This window comes from Pinus tabuliformis, chromosome 2_2, assembly GCF_031772625.1.
Source record: "Pinus tabuliformis cultivar Carrire ecotype Pingquan chromosome 2_2, CPIR1, whole genome shotgun sequence".
Classification (NCBI taxonomy): domain Eukaryota; kingdom Viridiplantae; phylum Streptophyta; class Pinopsida; order Pinales; family Pinaceae; genus Pinus; species Pinus tabuliformis.
In genome coordinates this window covers 470,461,618-470,483,773 of record NC_142300.1, presented here as the reverse complement: position 1 = coordinate 470,483,773, position 22,156 = coordinate 470,461,618, and positions in this window count along the sequence as shown.

Here is a 22,156-nt window from a genome sequence, read left to right as displayed (position 1 = left end):
GCCTGTGAGGGGAATGCACCAATTTCTGATAGATAGGCTTCCTTTCAGCAAGAAAATCACTGAAGCTTTTGTACTTGACGAAGCAATACATGCTGCTGTGAAAGGTTGGTAGGGAGGCTCAAAAACAAAGCTAAGGAAAAATTTTGGAGGGTGGTTGTAGTCGCTACAACAGAATCCTAATAACCCTAATGTCTTCTATACTAGAGCCCTTGGACCATAAATGTACCTTGTCATCCACAAAAGTTACTTTATCTCCTTTATCTCTTAACCATGAAATAGAGACAAGAATATTTTTCAAAGTTGGTACAGATAGAACATTCTTGAGATGCGCATTGTTACCATATTCTAGCTCAATGGATTCCTTTCCAACTCCTTTGACTGCATAGTTGTGATTGTCTCTAAGATCTACCCTTTGAAACAACTTCTTTTCCATCATGCTGGTAAAAATTCCATGATCTCTAGTCATGTCTTGATGCACCACTATCTACCAACTACAGGTCATCATCATCTGCAATAGAACCTATTAGAGAAGAAAAGTAAAAGAAACATTTGTCACCTTTGGGCTTCTTTGGGTGTCCATATTCAACATCAGTTGTAGAAGCATGTTGTTTTCCTTTTCTCTTTTTGTTGTTAGCTAGTTCAAGACAATCCTTCTTGAAATTTCCATATTTCTAACAACCATAGCATTGAATCCTTGATATGTCCTTCTTTCCTAATCATTTTCCTTGAGAGCCAACCTTCTTCTTTCCTCTCTTTTTCTTGAAGCAAACTACAAATGCTTGAGTAGCTTCTTCCTTCCTATTACTTATACCTATTGCAAATGCATCCCACAGTCTAGGTAAACCATTGAGTGTTGTAGTCACAACTTCACTCTTAGGAATAAGTTCTCTAATTATTGAGATTCAATCCTTTATTTGATAAATCCTTACAAAATATGAAGCTACAGTGTCATTACTTATTGTCTTCACATCACGAATTTCATTCTTCAGGTTCACGACTTGAACGACATTCTTGATAGTGAATAGCTTTTTTAGTGCACCATACATCTTAGAAGTATTTGACTCCACAATATAAGGGATTAGATGATCTATAATAGATTCCACAATAATGCTCATGGCATTGAGACCGTCTTCTTTAAATTTCTCTTTTCCAAAAACATATGTTGGCTCTACAAATTTCCCTATAACAATATCCAATACCTTGTTCTTTGCAAGAATAATATCAATCTTAAGTTTCCAAGCTCTAAATTTTGAGGCTCCTTCCAACTTATTCTCATATTTCATAGAGGAAGCCATCAATATGAAACAAGGAGGACTTCAACAAGGGTGATTTCAAATTAATGTTTCTTCAAAGGTGATTTCAATGTTCCTTCCTTCACCAAATATTTGAAACTATGTTGATTTTCTAAGTGCAATATAAACTAGCACAATATTTCTAAAATATTGATAATTACTACAAAACCCTAACCCTAGCAACTTCTTGCTCGAATTCATTATATTTATTATGATTCAAGTTAGTTTACATTATATATATATATATATATATATATATATATATATATATATATATATATATATCAAGTAAAATGAATATTTGTTGATAATATTATTGATGTTCATTAAAAAAATTTATGATGGGAAGAATTGATATGGTTTCATCTTACTTACCAGAATGTACATAATGTGGGTAGCTCACATTAAAATTGTTTGGTAAACAATTTAAGAAGGTTGATGAAGATTGTTATTTTGATATTAAAGTGTCTCTTGAAAAAATGTATATTTGAAATTCAGTTATTATTACTCTACACATTGAATTTGAGATGTTTACAAAGTCCCCAACAATTAGATGGACCTTCTCTTAAACAGGTGATTTCTCATGCTTAGTCGATCATGGATCTCGATACATATTTTCCAAAAAAAATACCACTTTAATAAATCACTTTGCAACAACAAACAACACAATTTCATGTACAAACACTTTATTATTAATATATAATATAATTCACTCTCAACAAACAATCAAATAATCTATTCTATTTATGTACAATAATTTAATATACAAACACTATTATTAACACATAATGCAATCCACTCTCAACAAAGAGTTTATTCTACTCTCTACTTGTATCAACTAATTTATTTCTCTCTACTCTCTCTACCCTCATACACCACTAATAGATTGTTTTATTCATAAGCATTAATTTCTATGGGGCCATTCTACAAGGCAGTTAGCCCACATACCTGTTTTGATATCAAACCAGAAAAATGAAAACAACACAAGATAGCCAAACTATCTTGAAAAGAAATTAATGTATTCCACATAATAGTATCACATATTTGTAATAATGAAATAGCTTATTACAAATTAGAATGATTCTGAGTACCACTCATATTTCTTGGAAAGCAACAAAAATATTAGAAAAATGCATTCAAACACTAATATGTGGAAAAATACATTTTTATGTTAAAAAATTGCTTATGGTAAATATGATGATAATGACACTTATTCGAATATAACTCATACTTATTGAAAAAACTGGAAATTCTAATAGATCGGAATAACACATTTTTTCAAATTATCTCTAACAACATATTTAAAATTTCCAAATGAATCATTGGGTTAGATTTTTTTCCTACTATGGAAATATTACAGGAATATAGAGGGTGGGTACATTAAAACGTTTGGACTTTCTTATGACACGGTTGAAATAATTCATTTTGGCTTGGACATTGGAAATAAATCCCGGTATAATATCTATGAAAGTACGTGGGTTAGTACACAAAATTGTGTGCGAGTTGCTAGAAAAACTATTGATATATTCAATGGGTCAAATTACAATTAGTTTAGAGTAGAAAGTGAACGATAGTTTAGAACCGCAACCAGCACGGTCACTGTACTACCCGCAGGCTTGTACTCGGAAGATCACTCCTCAAGATCACGGATATGTGTTCCTTGGCTGATCACAGATCTAGAAGTAAATCTTCAAACGTAGATGGCTCCTCCATTAAATCACCCCACAACGACCAACACAACATTTTGATGGACCCCAAACAGTCTATTCACTCTCATACACTTGTCGGCACCGTCATTCATAAGATTTCATTTCATTGGGCTTGTAGCAAAGGTGTAAGCTTTTAACAACGATTCTATATGCGGAATAAAAACTTAAAGAATCGTAAAACTGGAATGAAGGTTTAATGTTCAGTAAAAATAAATTACTTCTAGCCATTGATAACGCTTTTGCTGCAGTCAAAACCTTTCTATTACGCTTCCACAGTCCACTTGCGCTCCAGCTTCAATCCAAGCAAAAAGAAAAGAATACAAAAAGTCTGAAGGCACTTCCAAGCTCTATTCTCTCAGCTATATGGTGTAAAAACTGAAGGGAATTGAGATACAAGCTTGGGGACCAAACAGATAAATTTATAGCCAAGCTTCCATCAAGCTTCTGATGGCTATGTGTCAGGTGTTCCACAGATCAAGGTAGAGAACTCCAGATGGAGTAATGAACCACTTTAGTAGCTCCCAACAATAAATTTATTAACTGCAGTTGATTTCCTTAATTTAAGGAAATTACTGCAGTTGGTTTCCAGAAATTAAGGAAAGACTGTAGTTTACTTCCATAATTGTAGGCAGCAGTTGTTAAAAAAAATTAATGGAGTTTAACATTCTCCCACTTGGTCCATACTTCTAAACTTAATATCTCAACTTAAAACCCATTGATAATCTGTATTAAGTAATAGATACATGAATCATGGCGATAAGTCCTCTAATGACGAGTATTGTCTTCCATGTATTACTATGTATTTATTCTTATTATAATTTATGTGGCAACAATTTCTTAATGAATAAACCTTATGTTTATTCTTGGTCCTTCTTAAATGAATTTTCTCAAATCAACTTAAAGTGCACATAAATATGAGAAAAAACATCACAATAATTAAGAATTTCATTAAAATAACACTGTCCATACAATGAGAAACTACATAATGGAACCAAGTCCCATAATCATTACATGATCCTTGAATTTAAATGGTGGCATGCCCTTAGTCAAAGGATCAGCGATCATCAACTCAGTGCTGACGTGCTCAATGACCACTTTCTTTTCTTTAACACGTTCCCTTATAGCTAAATACTTAACGTCGATGTGTTTATTTCGACTCCCACTTTTGTTGTTTTTAGCCATAAAAACAGCAGCTAAATTATCACAATATATTCTCAATGGCTTAGAGATAGAATCCATAATTCTAAGCCCAGAAATGAAACTCTTAAGCCATACACCATGTAAAGTAGCCTCAAAACAGGAGACGAACTCGGCTTCCATAGTGGAAGTGGCAATCAAGGTCTGCTTGGCACTCCTCCATGATACAGCTCCATCGGCCATCATAAAAATGTAACCTGATGTTGATTTGCGTGAATCAACACATCCAGCAAAGTCAGAATCTGAGGAGCCAATTACTTCCAAGTTGTCCATCCGTCTATACATAAGCATGTAGTCTTTGGTTCCTTGAAGGTACCTCATTACTTTCTTTGCAGCTCTCCAGTGGTCTAAACTTGGATCACTCTGATATCGTCCCAACATTCCCACAACAAATGCAATGTTAGGTCTTGTGCAGACTTGAGCATACATTAGGCTTCCGACAGCAGAAGCATATGGAATGTTCTTCATTTGTTCCCTTTCAAGGTCGTTCTTCGGGCATTGGTTCAAATTGAACCTATCACCCTTCACAATGGGAGCTACACTTGGTGAACAATCCTTCATCCGAAATCTCTCTAAAATTTTATTAATAAAGGTTTCCTGTGACAGACCCAAGATGCCTCGAAATCTGTCTCTATGGATCTTAATGCCAATGACATAAGATGTCTCACCCATATCCTTCATATCAAAATTTTTAGAGAGGAATTGTTTCACCTCATGTAGCAAACCCTTATCATTGGTTGCTAGCAAAATGTCATCCACATATAAAACAAGAAAACAAATTTTACTCCCACTAACTCTCAGGTATATACATTGATCCATAATGTTTTCTACAAAACCAAAAGAAGAAATTACATTATGGAATTTCAAATACCATTGGCGGGATGCTTGTTTTAAACCATATAATGACTTCTTGAGCTTGCAAACCAATTGCTCACCATCACTAGAGGGGAATCCTTCAGGTTGTTTTATATAAACCTCCTCCTCTAGATCTCCATTAAGAAAAGACGTTTTCACATCCATTTGTTGCAACTCCAAGTCAAAGTGGGCTACTAATGCCATAATAACGCGCAAGGAATCTTTCTTAGATACAGGAGAAAAAGTCTCCGTGTAGTCGATTCCTTCTTTCTGAGTGAATCCCTTAGCAACAAGTCTTGCCTTGTATCTCTCAATGTTGCCCAATGAGTCTTTCTTTGTCTTAAAGACGCATTTACATCCAATGGCTTTTGCACCATTAGGCAACTCAACAAGATCTCAGACTTCGTTACTCTTTATGGAATTCATCTCTTCCTTCATGGCATTGTACCATAGTTCTGATTCTTTGCAACTCATGGCTTGTGAAAATGACTCGGGATCATTTTTGGCTCCAATGTTGTAGTCAACTTCTTGTAGATACACAACATAATCATTAGGAATTGCTGATCTCTTTGGTCTAGTAGATCTTCTTAATGTTGTACCATCATCTTCCTGAGAAGTATGTGGTTCAACTTGTTGTTCAAAAATTCTTGGCAACTCTTGAACTACTTGATCTACTGGAATATCGTCAGCAGCTTGTGGAACTTCAACAATTGGTTGTTCAACACCAGTTTGTACTTGAGGGGTGCTATGAACAATAACCAATCTATCACTTGAAGTGGAAGGTTGAGATTCTGAATGATCCTTCTCAGAAACTATGTTTCTGGTTTGATCGCTCCCATTGATCAAGTCATTTTCAAGAAACTTTGCATTTCTTGATTCCACAATCCTAGTGCTGTGAGATGGACAATAAAATCTGTAACCTTTAGACCTTTCAGCATATCCAATGAAATACCCATTAATGGTCCTTGGGTCCAGCTTCTTCTCTTGTGGATTATAAATTCTCACTTTAGACGAGCATCCCCAAACGCGCATATGTCGCAAACTCGGTTTCCAACCTTTCCATAATTCAAATGGCGTTTTAGGAACTACCTTGGTTGGAACTCAGTTTAATATATACACTGCCGTCTTAAGTGCTTCAGTCCAAAAGGATTTAGGAAGATTGGAGCTGCTAAGCATACTCCGCACCATGTCCAATAATGTTCGATTTCTTCTTTCTGCTACACCATTCTGGTCGGGTGAACCAGGCATGGTGTATTGGGCAACAATCCCATGCTCTTGAAGAAATTTAGCAAATGGCCCAGGTGCTTGTCCATCTTCTGTGTATCTACCATAATATTCTCCACCTCTATCCGATCTCACGATCTGAATTTGCTTGCCGCATTGTTTCTCTACTTCAGCCTTAAAGATCTTAAAGGCATCTAATGCTTCGCTCTTTTTATGAAGCATGTAGAGATACATATATCGTGAGTAATCATCTATAAAGGAGATGAAGTATCTCTGACCATGTGAGTCCATGTCTGGACTACATATATCAGTATGTATGATCTCTAATATGTCCGAACTCCTATTGGCACCTTTCTTTGACTTGTTGGTCTGCTTTCCCTTTATGCAGTCCACACAAGTCTCAAAATCAGTAAAATCCAAAGTATTAAGTACCCCTTCATTTACAAATCTTTTAATTCTTCCTATGGAGATATGACCTAGTCTCCGGTGCCATAATTTAGAGGAATCTTCATTAATAACACATCTTTTAGTGCTAGTGTGAACATGCATTGAATCATAAGTGACATTGTTTTGTAAAATAATGCAGTAAAGACCATTAGACAAAATACCATTCCCAACATAATCAGATTTATAAAATAGACTGAAAGATTTTTCTGAAAAGTTTAAGGAATATCCAAAAGGTACAAGCCTTGAAACTGAAATCAAGTTTCTAGAAAAACTTGGAACACAAAAGGTCTTTTCTAATTCTAAAACAAAGCCACTACTTAAAGTTAAATAACATGTTCCTATAGCTTCCACATGCGAGCCCATCTTGTTTCTTGATAAGATGCTTTGCTCACTTCCCACTGGCTTCCTTAGGTTTTGAAAACCCTGCAAGGAATTCAAAATGTGAATTGTTGATCCAGAATCAATCCACCATGTGTTAATATTAACGTTATCCATATTAGATTCATAACAAACAAATGAGATTAAATTACCTTTGTCCGCAAGCCATTTCTGAAATTTGGCGCATTCCTTCTTCATGTGTCCCTTCTTTTTACACAAGAAACACTTGGAATCCTTCTTGATATCGGCTTAGGGAGGTACTTTACCTTTCCCTTTCCGATTGGCTTGAGATTTGCCCTTTCCACGCATTGCCAGCATTGCACTCTCTCCCAGTTCCATCACCAATCTCTCTTCCTCTTGAACACACATGGTCATGAGTTCATTAATTGACCATTTATCCTTATGTGTGTTATATGAGATTTTGAAAGGTCCATATTGGTGCGGAAGGGTGTTCAGGATGTAGTGCACTAGGAAGGACTCCGATATATCAACCTCAAGTTTCTTCAATTGAGCCACAGTGTCCCTCATCTGCATGATGTGCTCGCACACACCTTTCACACTGGTGAGCCTTAGGGATGAGAACTTCATGACTAGGGTGCTTGCTAGTGCCTTGTCTGAAGTGACGAATTGATCATCAATGGCCTTCAACAAGTCTCGGACCTTTTCATGCTGATCAACAGAACCACGAATACCAGCTGAAATTTTAGTCTTAATGAACATCATTCTTAGACGATTGGATCGCTCCCATCGTTCATAAAGTGTGATGTCCGCTGCAGTGCTGGTATTAGTGAGTGTCGGTGGTTCATCTTTCCTAATAGCATAATCTATGTCCATCCACCCCAAATGAAGGAGAATCCTCTCCTTCCAAATCTTATAGTTATCTCCCTTATGTTCGGGAATGTCACAACGAATTTCAGAGAAATTTGAAGGTTGTACAACTGCATCAAAATTAAAAATCACATGCTTATGTTAAAATTGAGGCTTAGATAAAATCTCATGTTTTACCAATGTAAATCATGCTTAAAATTGAATCTAATGACATAAAAATTGTCTGTGGGCTAAATTTTCAATTCAAACAGATTCAATAAAACTTTATGATAAAACTTATTAATTCATAACTCCTGTGGGTAGGTTATGAAATTTTATCCTAATTAATTACATAAATATAATAAAATTCTTGTGGGATAAAATTTATTATATTTAGTCTAATTAATTACAATTTAATGTCTAAATAATCTTTATGTGATCTAACCAATCATAATATATAATTTTATTTAATTAAAGATGTTGTGGCTATTCTCTAATTAATTAAAATTATATGGATCACTAGACATTATCCATTATAAATTGGATAAACAAAAAATATATAAATATGGAAAACGGAAACAATTACCGCACCAATCAAACTCTTAAAAAGAAATTTCTTATAAAATTATAAACATTTCTTTAACCAGAGTAAAACTCATTAAAAATATATATTTAAAAAAAAAATACAATCTAACCATTCAAAATTATAATAGAAAAAAGGAAAAAAATTATCCCAACTTGGAAAGTGGGACGCAGCTTTAAACCTTTTTTATTAATACTGACCAGCCTGAACGTTAACATTGATTAGGAATTATAATTATAATTTCATTTTACAAAATTACACCTTTTATAAAATTAAACAGAGTTTTTGCAAACGCACACTAATTATGGCAGCTCTGAAAATCACAGTTGTAACATCAAATGCAGGTGAGAGGTGGTTTCATTACATACAATGCATTTCTCCAAGTGGACAAACAACGGAGCGAGTTGCATTTAATACAGTGTTTACCTTAAATAATAATAAACAGTGTCATTGTATGTGTCATTAGAACCTTTCAGAATCAGATATAACTGTAGGGTTACGGTTTGGCAGACTTTGATGCCTGGACGCAACAATACCGTGGTTTGTGTGTTTACTATTCTTCTTTAAATACTGGTAAGAGATCAAAAGAAGCTTTTATCTTCATGTTTATAAAACACGAACCTTTTCTCTGTATTCTTTTACCCACCGCGAACCTGTAGTTCTACTAGTTTTCATTTTTAATGAGTTGAAACCGTTGATAAATTAATGAGTTTTCAAATATGATGCACGTCGTCTCTGTTTATTGAACGTCGTGGCAGAGCCAATCACCGTGAAACTTATATACTCTATCTCTAGCAAATTAACAAGTGTTGGATTCACAGGTTCCAAGAATTCATGATACAATAAAAGTACGGTTTGCAATTTCGAGATAATAGTTAGTGTGTCACAATTTCAATGGTCTCTTGCTTTCGTTATATCGATATATATCTAACATATATACACTACGTATACCCACACTCTATGGTTGAAGTTCCTAAACCTTAATTGAAGATCAAACAGTAATTTTGTAACTCGAAGTGCTATCTATGAGAAATACGACAGGTATTAACCAGGAAAAAAAGTAAGATCATTCTCCTTTCGTTTAAAAAAACCACTGAATTCGAATTTTCGAGGGGCGAGAAAACAAATTTCTCGGGGCATGGACTGTGATTTTCGTTATCATAACAACATAATTTTGGTAAGCAGAACACACCAAGGCAGAGATAAATGTTAAGCTTTGATACCAATTGTAAGCTTTTAACAACGATTCTATATGCGGAATAAAAATTTAAAGAATCGTAAAACTGGAATGAAGGTTTAATGCCTAGTAAAAATAAATTACCTCTAGCCATTGATAACGCTCTTGCTGCAGTCAAAACCTTTCTATTACGCTTCCACAGTCCACTTGCGCTCCAGCTTCAATCCAAGCAAAAAGAAAAGAATACAGAAAGTCTGAAGGCACTTCCAAGCTCTGTTCTCTCAGCTAGATGGTGTAAAAACTGAAGGGAATTGAGATACAAGCTTGGGGACCAAACAGATAAATTTATAGCCAAGCTTCCATCAAGCTTCTGATGGCTATGTGTCAGGTGTTCCACAGATCAAGGTAGAGAACTCCAGATGGAGTAATGGACCACTTCAGTAGCTCCCAACAATAAATTTATTAACTGCAGTTGATTTCCTTAATTTAAGGAAATTACTGCAGTTGGTTTCCAGAAATTAAGGAAAGACTGCAGTTTACTTCCATAATTGTAGGCAACAGTTGTTAAAAAAAATAATGGAGCTTAACAAAAGGAGCAATTATTTATTAAAATCATAAGATATTTATGATATTTAAAATTTATTGATACGAGATTTTGGTGATTTATATTATTATTCAGAATGTATTTTGGATTAATCACATTATTAGATTAATAACGTTCCGAATTATCTATTATATAAGGATGAAAAACTAGATTAAACATTAAAAATAAATATCACAGATGTATAGTCGTTGGAAATATTTTATTTAATAAAAGTTATAATATGAATGTTAGAGAGAAGTCAAAATATTATTAAAATATTCAAAAAAAATTAAAGACATCCAAATATTTTTGAAGAGCAATTTATTAGGTGTTTCTCATATTTATAGTAATGGGAAAATTTATTACCAATGGGAATGATAATGGCATTTGTGGGTACAACTCATATTTATTGGAAAACAATATTTTTTAGAAGAATGTATTAGAATATTAATGGATTGGAATAATACATTTCTCCTTTTAAGTTTAACACTATTACTTATTAGTCTTTGCAAAAGTAGGACTCTAGCAATTGATTTGTCTATTGACCATTATTAATTTAGCATTGACCAATGCAATTGACCATTATTAGTTTAGCATTGACAAATGCAATTTATAATGTTTAAATTTGAAAAAATAAGTAATTATTTTTCAATATTAAAAAAAAAACATTTTTATTGAACATTAACTTGAAAGTATTATTGTGGTCTTTATACAATATCATGCCATGTGGATAACTTCCTCACATATTTGTTCTTAAGCTTTGCAAAAAAAACCATCCAAAAATAAAATCCTTAAAAATAACTCATACTTTGCTAAATAATATATTTAGAATTAGTTACTTCCCACCAATATCTAAGCAAGTATTTGCATAAAAGATGAATAGGAATAAAATGTAAATAAAGATACTTAAGATTTATTTTCAATCATTTTTTATGTTTTCTTCAGCACTTATGTAGGAGTAAAAATAAAGGCCTTGTCTACAATGCCACAATTTTTCCTTAAAGTTATTTTTCCCCTCAGACCATATTTTTTTCAAAAAACTTGACCATAGGAATGTTTGAATCGTTTTTAATAGTGAAACTGGATTCAACACAGTGAAAAATCCTTGGGGCACCCAAAATTTTGAAGCTTGACAACGCTAACCCTTTCTGCTAGATTTTTGCTAAAATCATGCCAAAATTTCCACAATTTTCCCAACAAAATTGTGGCCTTGTTAGGTTACTCTACACTTAAATGTGTAGATTTACTAGTGGTTACTATCCACCAAAATTTATTAAGTCCTTTTAATTGAGTAATCAATTAATTTCACCACTTCACATTTCAATTCCTTAATTGATGCCAAAATAAGACCAAATGCTATTAATTTAGCATTGACCAATGTAAATTATAATTTTTTATGCATTTTTTTCCAAAACATAATTTCTAACTTCAATAACATGACTATTCTACCTTGCAACACTTGTTACAAGTTGGGATGATAATAACATCTACTTTACTTGTGATGAAAAGCAACATTTTATTTAAAAACAAATGCAGTATAACACTAATACATTAGAATAATACATTTCAACTTAACAGCCCCTGCATCATAACACTAATACATGTGAATAATACATTTCAACTTAACAAGTTCCAAAGTTTTAAAAAAATAAAAATAAATAAAAGTCAGTGTACTAATTTTTTGCATGCTGGTTACTTTGCTTATAAATATAAAGAATAAGTACACTAAAACCTTTGCCCTTCCTTATGTTGTCGTTGAAATAATTCATTGTTTTGGCTTTTTTAGAAATGAGTTGTTTTTAGTGCGACTTTTTGGAGTTAAATCAGGTGGAAAAATTTGAGGTACTTTTTCGAGTTTCCCCAGTGGAAAAATTTGAGGTAAAATCTTGATTTGTGTTATTTAAACTAGTATTTTTTATTGTACATATGAATTCAGCACATTGAAAAACCCGTAAGGCACTTCTATTGTGGCAAGGGTTACCCATCAAACTTGTGATTTCAATGAATTCATGCCGAATTTTAGAGAAATTAGACCAGGGAAATCCAAAAAAAACTTCCAAACAATCACACCAAAACAACTGGCTTTACAAATAAATTCATAAAATATGTACTAAAGCAAGTGGGTCAGAGTTTCAGACCACAAAAATTGTGGGAGTTGCAACATAGGTTACTGATATATTCGTTATATTCAAATACAACAGCTTACAAAATTACTGAAACAGAGAACGAGAGATAGACTTTAAACGATCCGAGAAAAGGGGTTTATAAGTTTCCCTCCTGCATATAGTTCCTTTCCACCGTGTTTGGAACCCGGACCGCCACGGTCATTGTAGGACTTGCAGCCTTGCGGTCCGAATTTGTTGGCCATTCTACGTTGGCGGAACGATGAAGGCGGCACCGAAAGGATCCCACATGGCTTGTCGGTGAACACAAGCAGTATTTTGTAGATCCCGAACTCAGACCCGTCGACTTCCTCGAGGCAGTCAAATATTGGGCAGCCTGCGTGCTTTGAGGAGAATGACGATGAGCATTAATGAAGTTGCTGATACTTGACGAAACTGGTCGCGGTCTCCCTGGAGGATTTGGAATTGATGAACCCTCGTCGGGAAGATTAGCTCCAGGGGTGGACATTCGTAAAGGGCGGCCTGATTTGCGAGCCGATATAAACAAGATTATGTAGGTCTGAGAGCTCCCGACCCAATTTATTAAACATCCCTCCCCTCCATGAGGAGAGAAATGGAGATGTGGATTCTCTTAATAAAAGTTGCAGTGTCAGAGGCAATATGGAACGTGTGATTTATAGGCCAAACGTATCTTGCCAGTAATATTTTTCCGTATTTGCTCTTTACTGAATATCATACTTTCACCTTTAGACTTTAGACCGACTTTGAACCAATCGTACTCTGAAGTCGGTGACTGTCTGCTGTCTTAGCGAAATAGAGGTGGTCCCGCAACATCCTTTCCCTCCTTGCACTGTCCAATCCTTTCTCTGCATTGGGCATTTATGCTTTTTTTTTTTTTAATTTTATCCTTTCAATATGTGTTCGCTTTATTTATTTTGAAAATGCGAACACGCTGTACCTTACGCTTTTATATTTACTTAAGAAAAATATAATAATTAGTAAGAAACCATTGTTAAAAATGTGAAGGCGTATATATATTATGATTTGAAATTAAATGGTGATATAGGTGTATTTTTATATATTTATGAATTATAAAGGTGTTTATTAAAAGGTTATATAATTAAAATTTAATATTATAGTTGGTTATCAATTTAGATCTATTTTAACTCTAGATTTATCAAGCGCTGTGAGGGATCAAATCTCTCAAGGTGTAAATTTTTTTTTCGAGTGCAAAATTTGAGGAAAGATTTGCCCCTTAGAGATTTGATCCCCTCGGCACTTATAAATCTAAGGTTAAAATGGATCTAGGCTGGTTATATAATACTATATAATATCTATATTCGAGTCTATGTATCTCTTTCTTATTCCTTTCTCTATCTCACCCCAAAATATACGCATTATCTTTGCATACATATCTATCTATTTCTCCCCCCCTCTCTCTTCCGCTTCTCTTTCTCTATCCCCTTCTCTCTTTCTTCCCTCCCCCTATCTCTCTCACTCGCTTTCTCTCTCCACCTTTATCCCTTTATGTATTTACTCTTCCCTCCCTCTCTCTCCCCCTACAACTACATATCTCTCTCTCTTTCTCTCTCTTGAGTCCCCTCTCTCTTCCTTTATCCCTCTATCTCACCCCCCAATCACTCTCTCTATTTCTTCCCCCCAAATCTGTCACTATCTCCTCCCTCTCTCCTTCTCTCTCTCCCCTCCATATTTGTGTCTCCCTCTCTTGCTCTTCCCCTTCTCTCCCTCTCTCTCTCCTCTCATCTTCTCTCTCTTCCCTCCTCTCCTCTCTTCCTCACTCTTTCTCCATCTCTCCCTTGTCATTCCCTCTCTCTCTTCGCCTCTATCTTTCTACATCTTTGTTCTTTCCTCCCTCTCTCTCCCCATCCAACTCCATCTCTCTCTCTCCCTCACTCTTTCTCTCTCTCCCCTCCTCTCTCTATTCATCCATAACTCTCCTTCTCTCTTCCCCCGCATCGCTCTCTCTTTCTCTTTCTCTCTCTCCCGCTCCCCCCCAAACCCCCTGTCATGACCACGAGCTAGGCACGCTCATGTGCGACGAGCAACGGTGGAGAAAAACTTTGGTTAAATGTGAGGCGCCGAGTTTGTGATGACGAGCAGGTGCATTCCGTTAAACACGCTCCGGCAAGTGTGCGATGATGAGTTGCGACGGTGCAACGAGCTACTTGGAGAGTCGAAAAACTAGCATGAGGAAAATCGGCTATGTATGAGGGAGCATGTGCAACGAGTTATAGGATGTGTCAAAAAACCGATGAGTTGGTGGGTCGACATGCAAAGCGGACGAGTTGGTTGGCTGATGCACTCTTTGGTATTTTTCATGGGCGACTTGGGTGGTCGGCCTGCCTCTAACACACCCTTTGGTATTTTTCATGGGCGACTTGGGTGGTCGGCCTGCCTCTAACACACCCTTTGGTATTTTTCATGGGCGACTTGGGTGGTCGGCTTGCCTTTGACGCACCCTTTGGTATTTTTCATGGGCGACTTGGGTGGTCAGCCTTGGCAGGCCGACCCACCTTAATTATGGAGGAACAGGTATATATTGATGATGGCTTGGTGGTGGAAAAACATCAAGTAAGGTTCAAGCATAACGCATTGAGGAAGAAGCTTGGGTGAGCAAGACAAAGGACGAAACAAGGAGGGTGAGGTGCAGGTGGACCGAGGGTCACAGTACCGAGCCAAGGAAAAAAGGAGTTGCAAGTTTCTTATCTGTTTTGGGCAGACGAGATGTAGGTGGACGACCCTACCCGCTGACAAGTTGCAATGGTCGTGACTTCCCGGCGAGCTGCGGAAGGTGACATGGCATGGGTGCCTCTACCTGCAGATGAGTTACAGTGGGTGCAACTCCCTGGCGAGCTACGGAAGGCGACACAGTGTGGGTGCTTCTACCCGCGGATGAGATGAGGTTGGGCGACACAGTGTGGGTGCTTCTGTTCGCGGATGAGTTGCGGTTGAACGAACCGGTGTGGGCGCTCTTGCTTGGACGAGCTGTGATGAATGACACGGTTCGACACTGTTGCCTGAACGAGTTGTGGAGGATGACATGAAGGGTGGGTGCCCCTACTTAGCGACGAGTTGTGGAGGGCGACACATAGGTGGGCACCTCTGCCCAAACGAGCTGCACGACATGACAGAGCTTGGGCGTTGTTGAATGGAAGGGTGACCCGACCCGGCGAGGTGGGCAACTTGACACAAGCAAGTCAAGTTGTTGTATTTTGGCATATTTGCTAAGGTGAATCTTGGGGTTTCTTGGCAAAGGCTGTATATGTAAAAATACTTGTAAAAGACTGTATTATTATTATTGAGCAGACTCTAATCTGGGAGTTTCCCCTCCCACTAAAATAAATTTATTCCGTTGTGCATATTTATATGATGATGATGATGATGAATGTTAATTCCGCTTTGTAAAATGATGAATGCTTAGTAGAATTGAAGAAAAATAACTAAGTATTTAATGTTAAGCGTAGCTCGTACTCATTAGTATTGGTGAAAAGAAAGTGGGTAGCAGTGTCACACCTGCCTATGTGCAGTTGAAATATCACCACTAGGATAGGGGCGTGATAGTTGGTATCAGAGGCTTGATTCAGATAATCAAGTTTTGCATATTGAAGTGTTACTACTACACTTCGTGACAGGTCTAGCATAAGTGAAGCATTGTGCTTGGGCCAAGTTGAATGATGAGATATGGCAAGTTGGGAAGAATGCCAAGGGAGGCTCTTGTTGGCCTTATATAGGTTGAAGCTGATAAAATAAGAGAACCCACAGATTCGAGATGAACTTGAGGTTTTGGAAATAAATGTTGAAGACAAACTTCTTCGACTTGGTTTGGAAATGGAGCAAGATGTAGCTACAGATTGCGGTGAAGAAGAAAAAGCCATGACACATGAGGAAGAAAATGTTGCAAAAGTGACAACGATGGAGGAAGAACTTGAGGCACTTCCAATTGCTCAAGTTGAACCAGGATCATACATATTGTAGACATTGATGGGTGAAGGCACTCACATAGAGGAGCCGCTTGATGAAGTAAGTATTCCTATTACTACTTGTGTTTCACTGGAGCTTTTGGAGGATGGGCCATATTCAGGGAAGGGCAAAGACAATTTGCCGATGCGATGGACAGTCTTACCATGGATGTATACGATGAGGCCTTGTGCGAAGAAGCAAGGAACATTGATTGCTGCAGGGCTTGTTGGGGTAGTTTGCAACCTCATGGCAGGGGGTGCAGATGCTCGTGACAAGGGAGGAACATGATGATCATTGCGGAGGATGGGTCATGCTTTAGCCATATGGAGAATTGGCTAAGTGCTCGGCATGACTCATGGACATATTGGAGAGAGGACACACTTGAGTTTAGATGATGTGATACTTAGGTGGAATTCTTCGTGGTTGAGACCAAGAAGCAGCCTTGGTATACCTTCAGTGAAGGAGGCAACGAAGATGGAAGGAATCTATGATATGATGATATATATGGTTTGAGTGACCAAGGGCACTAAACTTGATTGAGGATTAGGATGAGATGACCAATGTTGTGATGGGTCTACTTAGTTAGACAACATGGGCAGCTTGAATCATGGACATCGAGTTGGATAGATGGAGGATGGCAAGCATTATGCAGGAGCACTTGTAGAGATGTCACTTATGGGCATCCAATGAGGAGTGCCAAGGTAGTGATGTTGTGCGGATGGACTTGCTAATGTGACATGGAGACATTTCACTTACGAGCCGATGTGGATTTTGTGCACTTCTGTATAACAAGTACATGGACTGGTTGGATTTGCGAGTAGTCTATGAGAGCATTCTTACCACATGGAGAGCATATGCATCTTGTAGTGGCATTTGAGGTCGAGGCAAGTATGCTTGCCGAGATGTTGGGTGGAGATGATTCATGGAGCTCATGATGACTTGAGATAGTTGCAATCATTGGAGACTTTATATTATAGTGGTCTCGAAGTATTTGATGCATTGAGGAGCTGAGGTTAGTGGTGTACCTGATTTGATGCGGTATGGGATGCATACTTTTGAGCACATTTGTGGGTATGTTCGGGACAGTGACTTGATGGGGATCATCGAGACGAGACACTTTGGATTTGATGGAGTTACAATGATGATGATGCCTTAGTGGTAACACTTTGGCATGGGTTGAGCCGAGACTTAACCACTTTGGTACATGGTGACTGATTGGGTTATGACCATGGGCAACACATGGATGATGAGACATGTGTATACTTGTCCCTTTAACAAGACTTGAGGTATGACATATTACAAATGTGATGGAGGTTGCTTCATCGACCTGGGTGTGGCACATTGAGAGTCGATTTGATGAGAGGATCTCTTCATTTTGAGGAGATGGACTTCACATATATGGATGATGATGTTTGGATAGATGCGGCTGATTGACATGCAACAAATTGAAACCAACATTATGGTTAGCATGTTGCAGATGAGATGGAGACTACTTCATGCACCTGAGCATGGCTTACTTACATTTTTATGGGGATTAGGATGGATTCTTGATCGATTTGATGTTGTGATAGGATGCTGAGAGAAATGCCCAATGATGGCATGAGGAGGTGGATTTTCATGATTTGAGCATGACAGTTGGATTGATCACCTAACTAGTTTGAGTCATGGAGGCTAGCAGTGTACCAAGATGTGTTTGAGTTGGATTTGAGTATCATAGTAGCATTTCACATGGGGACGATACATGATGAGGTCAGACACGATATATGTTGTAGTGATATCATGTAGCTTGAGTTGGAGGGACCAACCTTCCACGGTGGGGCTGTTATGGAGATTGCGACGGATGTGGTTGATGATCATGGATTAAGGAGACTTGCTGTTCATGGAGTCATGAACCTTGGTGATTTATGCGATGTTGGAGCAAAGATGGGCAACATGGAAAGTTTGCAAATGTTGGAGCTGGAAACACTTTGCGACGATGTGTGATGGTATTATCGAGGATGACAACTAATTAAAGTGGGGGAGTATGTCAGGACCATGAGCTAGGAGCACTCATGTGCGATGAGCAATGTTGGGGACAAACTTCGATTAAATGCGACAAGCTGAGTTTGTGACGACGAGCGGGTGTGTTCAGTTAAAGCGCCCTGGTATTATGCAACAACAAGTTGTGACAATGCAATGAGCTACTTGGAGAGTCTAAAAACCGAAATGAGGAAAATTGCCTAAGTATGAACGCACATGTGCGACGAGTTATAGGAGGTGTTGAAAAACCGACGATCTGGTGGGACGATGGGTGGAGAGGATGAGTTGACGAGCTGATGTGCGGAAAGTTGATGAGTTGGTTGACCGATGCACTCTTTGGTATTTTTCATGGGAAACTTGGGTGGTCAACCTCGGCAGGCTGACCCATCTTAACCATGGAGGAACGGGTACATATTGATCATGAATTGAAGGTGGAAAAACATCAAGTAAGGTTCTAGAATAATGCATTGAGAAAGAAGCTTGGGCGAGCAAGACAAAGGATGAAATAAGGAGGACAAAGTGTAGGCAAACCGAGGGCCACAGTACCGAGCCAAGGCGAAAAGGAGTTGTAGGTTTCGGGTGCATTTTGGGCGGACGAGCCGCAGGTGGGAGACCCTACCCACGGACGCATTGTAGTGGGTGCGACTGCCTAGCGAGTCGCGAAAGGTGACACGTGTGGGCACCTCTACTCATGGAGGAGCTGCAGTGGGTGTGACTAATTGGAAATCTGCAGAAGGCAACATGATGTGGGCACCTTTTCCCACAAACGAGTTGTGATTGAAAGAACTAATGTGGGCGATCCTGCTCGGGTGAGCTGCGGTGAATGGCATAGGTTGGGCGCTGCTTCCTGAACGAGTTGCAGAGGATGGTACAAAGGGTGGGTGCCCCTGCCCAGAGACGAGCTATGGAGGGCAAAACACAAGTGGGTGCCTCTACGCGAACTAGATGCATGACACAAAAAAGCATGGGCGTTGTTGAATGGAAGGGTGACCCGACCCAGTTAGGTGGGCGACCCGACACGAGCAGGACGAGTTGCTTTATTTTGGAATATTTGCTAAGGTGAATCTTGGGGTTTCTTGGCAAAGGCTGTATATTGAAAAATACTTGTAAAATACTGTATTGTTATTGTTGGGCAGACTCTAATATGGGAGTTGCCCCTCCCATTAAAAGAAAGTTATTCTGTTGTGCATATTTATATGATGATGGTGATGAAGGTTAATTGCACTGTGTAAAATGATGAATGTTTAGTAGAATTGAAGAAAAATAAATAAGTATTGAATGTTAGGCATAACCCATACTCATTAGTATTGTTTAAAAGAAAGTGGGTAGTGGCGCTGCACCTACATATTTGCGGTTGAAAGATCACTGTCAGGATAGGGGCGTGGCACGCCACCCCCACCCAATCACTCTATCTTTCTCCTTTTCCCTCTCTTAAATTTGATCCCATTGTATTGTGTTTAAGAAAGTATCTAAATTAAAAAAAAAACTCAATCAGTTGTAAAATATTAAACCTATATTTTAGATGAATCATGTCAAAGAATACAATAATGAAAAACTTAAAAGAATCATGTACTATATTTCCTCTATTATTGTTAGTCACTTTGATTTCTCTCATCTCTTGGATCCTTAGCTCAGATGGATCTATGCTAGTGCTTAATAGTATTATTTATATTATATAAATTTCACATCTTTATATATAAAAATATTCTCATTTTAAATTTTATTAAAATATTGATTTAATTTCTATGGGAATATTTTTAGTAGTCATGAGGATAGAGGGTTTAGATATGTCTCAAAAGTAATTATAACTTTTTTCCTTTTAGATTTAATTAAAAAAAATATTATATAATTATATTAAATTAAAATATTTTGATTGTGAATATGCCATGGTATTGGCCAATGGTATTGTAACAAAGACTATTCACAAGTACATAATATCAATGAGAAAGTGGGGGTGAATATCCATGGTTGAGAATCTTGTCATATTGTTATAAAATATTTTGATTCTGAAATAAGTTATGTTCTTTTCACAATCCGACAAAGATATAGGTAATCCTCTTATTAGCTACTCCTTGCACTCAAGCAAAGGTACGTAGTGTTTGGGATTTGCTGGATATTATCGTAGATTTATAAATAACTTTTCGCAAATTGCTGCACCTTTATATGCCTTGACAGGAAATGTTGATTTTATATGGACTGATAAATGTGACACTACTTTCACAGATCTGAAATGGTTAGTATCGACAACACCAGTATTACGAGGCCTGAATTGGGATATACCTTTCCAGATTTCATCAGATGCATTAGATATAACCATTGGAGTTGTTCTTGGCCAAGAAGAAGACAAGAAACCTTACGCTATATATTACATCAACAAAAACCTTACTCCTGCTGAGTTGAATTATACAGTAACAGAAAAGGAGTTTCTAGCTGTTATTTATGCTATAAACAAATTTAGACACTATATAACTGGATATCCTGTATTTCTGTATACTAATCACTCTACCATTAAATATTTAGCCAACAAACCAATTACAAATGGAAGAGTGACTCGTTGGTTACTACTTTTGCAGGAATTTGACATAACTATAAGGGATCGACCAGGGAAGAAGAACCTCGTGGCAGACTTCCTCTCTTGAGTACCAAGAACAGATGATACAGTGGCAGTGGATGATCAGTTCCTGAATGAACATTTGTTTGTTGTGGCCATAAAAATGCCATGATATAAAGATGTAGCAAATTACTTAGCAGTGGGAAAATTGCCCAAACATTTGACACCTAGAGAAAGGAAATTAATTTTTCAACATAGCACTTGTTTCTCCTTAATTGGAGGATAACTTTTCCACACGAGATTTGATATGCACATCTGCAGGTGCATCAGGGAGGATGAAATTTGTGATATCCTAAAAGATTGCCATGATGGACCTTGCGGTGGACACTTTGCAGACCACAGAACTGGACATAAAATTCTACAGATGGGCTACTACTAGTCCACTATTTTTAAAGATGCTAAGAAATTTGTCCAGGCATGTGATAGTTGCCAAAGGATGGGCCTCCCTGGCCAATCTGATGCAATGCACCTGCATCCAAAGCTGGTGATAGAACCCTTTGAGTGTTGGGTATTATATTTCGTTTGGTCGTTCAAACCACCATCCAACCAGAAATCGGATATATTGGTTACAACATAACTAAGTGGGTGGAAACAGTAGTGTTGCCAAGAGAAACAGAGGAAACCATTATTAACTTTATTTTCGAAATTTTTGTGTGGTATGGCTTACCCAGAGAAGTAATTACTGATGGGGGACCACAATTTGTGGGTCACAAGATTGCTGCTACATTAAGAAATCATCATATCACACACAAAATTACTTCTTTGTATCACCCGCAGGCGAATGGACAGGTGGAGAGCACCAACAAAGTTATCGAAACTATTCTAACAAAGGCAGTTTCATCACATCAACACGACTAGGCTGCTTGACTGCCAGAGGCCTTGTGGACATATTGCACAACTTGGAGAAACACTACTGGATACTCTTTGTATCAACTAGTATTTGGTAAAGAACCATTTTTTCCCATAGAATTTGAAATACAAACACTAAGGACAGCCCAAGAAGTGGGACTGGATTTAATCGAAGCCTAGGTTAACAAGTTACAACAGATGAATGAATTAGATGAAGCTTGACTACTGGCTCTACAACGTACAACACTTATTCAACAACAAAGAGCCAAATGGCATGATGCCTTGATTAAGAAAAATACATTTCATGAGGGCGACTAGGCA